The sequence below is a fragment of the Melanotaenia boesemani genome, chromosome 3 (genome assembly GCF_017639745.1).
Source record: "Melanotaenia boesemani isolate fMelBoe1 chromosome 3, fMelBoe1.pri, whole genome shotgun sequence".
NCBI lineage: Eukaryota > Metazoa > Chordata > Actinopteri > Atheriniformes > Melanotaeniidae > Melanotaenia > Melanotaenia boesemani.
The window spans coordinates 2455267-2461111 of NC_055684.1; the positions used below are offsets into that span (position 1 = coordinate 2455267).

A 5845-nucleotide genomic window follows, 5' to 3' on the forward strand; every position below is an offset into this window, starting at 1 on the left:
GGCTGGGAGTGGTGTGGTGCCAACTTTCAGATGGAGGTTACGATGAAACTTAAACAGATCTACTTTTGTTTGGAATTCGCTGTACATCATAATAATAAAAGTACCACCTATATTATACAATAAAATGTACGCATGTCATAATGTCAAATGACATAAAGTAAAGCTTTGATACGATGTAATAATTTTAAATGGTCTGTATTTAATTTTCTAATTGTATTTGCAGTGCAGTATTTATGCAGCTGCCTGTTTATTGTAAGGGTAGGCTACTGCTATTTAAACATGAAACATGCTTTAAAAATTAAATTTGATAGTTTGATTTTTTTGGTTTACACAGGAGCATTATTTTTTGCTTCGTTCATCATAATTGTAGCAGTTTTTTTTTAGTTTAACGTGTGTTTTTTGACATTGCTTTAAGATTAGCACTTGTGCCATTTCTTGCCCTGGACTTTTACACTAAATGTTATTTATTTTTACCTAAATGTTGTTTTTTTCTGCTATTTATCATTTTTGTAGCAGTTTGTTTAGTTTTGAGTGTTTCAGTGTGACGTTGTTTTGGTTTATTCCGAGGAGTAAATATAACCCTAACATATATGTTTTTCTCTTCCCTCCATCACAGACTTTTTCCACTCCCACCTCACCCTATACGCATATACCACCAGTTTTCTCTGTAACATAAGACACGCGTGTTTTTTCTTTAACATACGAACATGCGTGTGTTAAAACATACTGACATTCGTGTTTTCTTTGTAATGCATTTCTATGTTTTCCGTGTAACATGTGCTTTGATGAGTGCATACGGGGACTTCTAGTGTTTATTGGTTGTGAGGTTGTATTGCTTCGTTATCTAGTAGCTTTGTCTCTATGGTGTGTGGACTTTAACAATATTATCAATAGTTAGCTTTGCTTTTTCCTTTTTTGATCAGTTTTTGTTTAAAATTAATATTTTTAGATACATAGGTTTGTTACCAACTAAGAACAGACGAAATTTGGTAATTTGGCTTAAATCTGGCATCAGCAAGTCTTTTTATTTACACTCTGTCCCTGACAAATAAACAAGTAAATAAAAATAAATACATAAATAAATAAGCAGCTGCTGTAACTTGTTTCTCTAATAATCAGACCCAGAAAACCAGTTAATTCCAACGCGTCTGTTGGTTTACTAGTTCCAGTTTATCCTGGGGGGGGGTCTGATGGAGTTAACATTGTAGCAACAAGACAGCATTTACAGCGCTGTGGCGCTATGCTCGTTGCTAACATAGCTGCTAACCTAGATGCTAACATTAGCTTTTATTTTACAGTGACTAACCTCTCCAGGTGTGTTTTAAGGTAGATGAAGGTGAATGTGGTGGATCCAGACTCCTGGTTTTTATACCAGATGTTGCAGTTTGCTACACTTTCAAATGTTCTTTATTAAAAATTAGAATGAAAGATTTGCAGGTCTTTCGATCTTTATTTAATAAAGATGTAAATACAAAATTCCAAAAACAGTTTTAATGGTGTTAAATTTGTGGTATTTCTAACTAATAACTCGGGAGAATTTCTGTTTTTTCATGCGGTGCTGGATTCAAAGCAAGACAACATGAAGCAGGAAAAAAACATTTTTAGTTGTCACCACAGAAGCTGTAACATTGCAAGTGGGAGTGGAACACATTACAAAGGAGGATTTTTTCCACAGTAACCGTATTGCAAAAGTAAACAAGGCGAACAATCATATCATTCAACAACAATATGTTTGTTCCTCGAGTTTTCTCCGTGTCTTAAAAAAGTGAAGCATGACCGCCAACAGAATCATCTAAATACATAAAAATATAGATTCAGGTCAAAAAAGATTGTAAATATTTACTAATGCTGTAAATAACAGTAAGGGAAGACAGCTACAACAGGCAGGACTCACTGTTGTGGCACAGTGGATGCATTTAATGGTTGGACATACAAAAAAAACACGACAAAGCAACGCAAGGACTGTACAAATGAAACCTGAAAACATGTCCCACAGACGGGAGTTTGATCTGAGTGGATGACGGAAAACGTTCGAGAATGTCAGAAATGTGACATGATGGAGATCATTGTCTTTTTTCCAAGTGTGTTCATGAAGTTTGGAGCCCCCCCCCAAAACAAACAAAACAAAACAAAATGCACCCCCCCCTCCAAAAAAAAAAAAACACAATTAAAAAAAAATAAAAAATTAAAGGGTACTTTCACAACTTGATGACATATTCAAAAGCAAAACTTTTAAGAATTGTACAAGTATAAAAAAGCTACAAACATTAATAAATTACATCACTGACACAGAAACACTTCACAAGGTGCTAATAAAATACCTCCAAACCCTTCAGGATACTACAAGTCCAACAAGAGGCTGGTCATAGAAACTTTCTTTTGTTTTACTTTAGTTTTTTTATACAGTTTTGTCTCTCATTCAAACAAAATCACAATACAATGAGCTTTGTGTATGTAAGGCCATGTGACGATAAATGTTGACTTCTCTTGTTTTCCAGGCAGCACCGTTAAAACTAACATTAAAAAACTGAAGTCTCTGCTATAAAATGAAATAAAGATTAAAAATCAGGAATATAACATATATTCATATACATATATATACTTTTATTCATTTATTCATAATTAGCAAAACTGGTAAAAATGTAGAATTAAGCCTGAAGGGGAAAGGATAAAAAACATTAAAAGGCTATTTACAAGCTACATTCTATATAAGCTGTAAAAACGCAGATGTGAGTTTGGCTCGTTTGGATTGTTGGTGCTGCCTGCGAAAGCAAAAGGAGAGCGAAAGAATCCCCTCGAAACCGCCCACCTGCCACGGATGACGCTTATCATTCCAGGTCCGATGTAGTGTCACAATCTGGGTTTTCCTGTCCCTTCCTGGTGAACCGGCCTCTTGTCTCAAATTTAAACTGGCCAACCTCACCACCTGTAGACCGCATGTGACCACCTATGAATCATTTGTGAGCCACCTGTGAATCACCTGCGAACCACCTGTGAATTACCTGTGAACCGCCTGTGAACCACCTGTGAATCACCTGCGAACCACCTGTGAATTACCTGTGAACCGCCTGTGAACCACATGTGAACCACATGTGAACCACCTGTGAATTACCTGTGAACCGCCTGTGAACCACATGTGAACCACCTGTGAACCGCCTGTGAACCACATGTGAACCACCTGTGAATCACTGTGAGCCACCTGTGAATTACCTGTGAACCGCCTATGAACCACATGTGAACCACCTGTGAATCACTGTGAGCCACCTGTGAATTACCTGTGAACCGCCTGTGAACCACATGTGAATCACCTGCGAACCACCTGTGAATTACCTGTGAAACGCCTGTGAACCACATGTGAACCACCTGTGAACCACCTTGTGCTTTACAGTTTGCTCCTTTTTTTCGTATCCACTGACTAAGAGAAGAATAAATAAATATACTGATAGTGCTCTGCAAACATTTTCTTTTACCCCGGAAGGAGGAATGTTTTCCCATTTTGTCTCAGTATGGTAAAGATAAGCTGCATCCATAGACCCACCCCCCTCCCAAAAACCCCACCTAAGCGCACATGCAACTGAATCCATGCAAAGCGGGGATACTTTCACATGTCTTGGAATGACTGCCATGTATTTCTACTTCATGTTGGAGCAACCCCTGATAAACTGACAGCTGTAGGAAAATGAGACGTGTTTTCTTAAAAAATATTTAGAATAGCTTCTGTACACTTTAATATCTGAAAGTTATAAAGTATAAGTCGAGGCAAAAACCTATTTGAGTGATGTTCTTCTTACAAATTGAGAAATGCATGATTTTTTTCTTCCTCCATCTTGTTTCAGTTTTTTCCTGTTGTCGGCATTTCTCGGTGAGCAGGGCAATGAGTCTGGGGTCCGACCCAGCTCGTCGTCCATCCTCAGTCCCTCAACAGTCCACCTCATGCTACAGAAGGAGCTTTCCATTTCGATGGATCTTTAAAATCTTTCCCAGTCTCTGTTTGGCTGTCGCCATGCCTTTCTTTAGCCGCTTCGCTGTAGAAAGAACCAGAAATAACAAAAATGACATGATAAGTGAGTTCACTTTTGCTTTCATTCTATTCTACAGTCATTTAGCAGACACTTTTATCCCAAGCGACTTACATTTGAGAGTAAAAACAACACAAGACGGGACGTCATCATTAAGTGGTAGTCAGACTGCTGGGAGTCCAGTTGGATCCAGGTGCTGTCATGTAGTGCTAGAGGCAGTGCATATATTTAAATTTTTTTTTTTTTTTTTTTGTAGGTTTTTTGTAGTTTTTTGTAAGTCATTTTCTTTAAATACAAGATCACGATTTCATCAAACAACATCATCATGGGTAGCTGGTCAAATCTTTCTAACTCATTCTGAGTAGAAGAGTTAAGCTAAGTGTGGAAATGCTCCTTAAACAGCTGAGTCTTACTTTTAAAAGTGGATAAGGACTCTGAGGATCGGACGGAGGTTGGTAGACCGTCCCACCACCGGGGAACAACAGAGGAGAAGAGTCTAGCTACTGATGTGGCGCCACCTTGTGGTGGGAGCACTAGGCGTCTTTCACTCGCAGAGCGTAACTGTGGAGAGGGAGTGTAGCTCTGGATTAAGGAGTGAAGGTAGACCGGAGCCGTTTGTTTTGTAAGCCAGAAGCAGAGCTTTGAATCTGATGCGCTGCAACTGGAAGCCAGTGGAGAGCGATTAGCAGCGGAGTGACATGAGCTCTTTTGGGCTGGTTGAAGACCAGACGTGCTGCTGCATTCTGGATCATCTGCAGAGGTTTAACTGAGCATGCAGGCAGGCCAGCCAGTAAGGAGGTGCAGTAGTCAATGCGTGAAATGACCAGAGCCTGGACCAGGAGCTGGGTCATGTGTTCAGTCAGGTAGGGTCTGATCCTCCTGATGTTGTAGAGAACAAATCGGCAAGATCGAGCAACCGAGGCAACATGGTCCTTAAAGGTCAGCTGGTCAGCTTTCAGACTGAAACAAAACTCACATGAGGTGAGTCAGCTGCGGTAGTCAGAATTACTGCACACATGTGGAAATGTACACGCATGTACATTTAAAATAACTTTTAGATCTGGAAAAGTTCCTGATCATCATGTGCAATACTGGATTTTTCACTTCAACATATAGTTGCTGGTTTTGTAGATCTGGAAGTTGTAATGAATTTTTAAATAATTAAAATAGAATAAAAACATAAAATGTTATTATATGATGTAAAAGTGCATACATACATACATATATATATATGTATGTATATACATATACATACATATATAAATATGTATGTGTATATATATATATATATATATATATATACATATACATATACATATATATACATACATATATACATATACACATATATATATTATATATTAGTGCTGGGCACGTTAACGCGTTAATTAACGCCGTTAATTTTTTTAATCGCGTGTCTATTTTTTTTTTTTTTTTTTGCTGGCTGCTGGCTTTTATGGCAGGCCAGACCTTAACAGCGCGGCCTTTTATTACGGCGAAAAAAACGCCGTGTTTACTGACAAAACGGCGTGTTTTCGCCTTTCTTTGGGTGAAACGTGACAGATTAGTGGCGTAATTGGCAGGTCTGGCCTGCCATATCCCTGCTGCAGCGGTGCGTCTGACGTGATCGGGAGAGAGCGGGTTTATTAAAATAAAGAGATGTTTTCTGTCTGGAACAGGAAGAAGAAAAAAAGAACCGACGTTTCTCTTTGTCAAAATACATGCAGATGGACAGAACATCGTAATTTTGGACGGGAAACTCTTTATTATCTTTTTTTTTTTTTTTTTTTTTTTTTTTTATAAATGCGGTTGTAATTTATGCAAGA

The 5845-nt window shown here is 38.2% G+C and overlaps 1 long non-coding RNA gene across 1 annotated transcript; it reads right to left on the bottom strand.

Annotated features, from left to right (window-relative positions):
• Nucleotides 1-1476: 1476 nt before the first annotated feature.
• LOC121637338 lies at nucleotides 1477-4155 on the bottom strand. Its single transcript, XR_006009828.1, has 2 exons — nucleotides 3036-4155; nucleotides 1477-2980 (listed from the first exon to the last, which is right to left on the bottom strand). It is a non-coding gene; the product is annotated as an uncharacterized LOC121637338 (long non-coding RNA).
• Between the last annotated feature and the right edge of the window lie 1690 nt (nucleotides 4156-5845).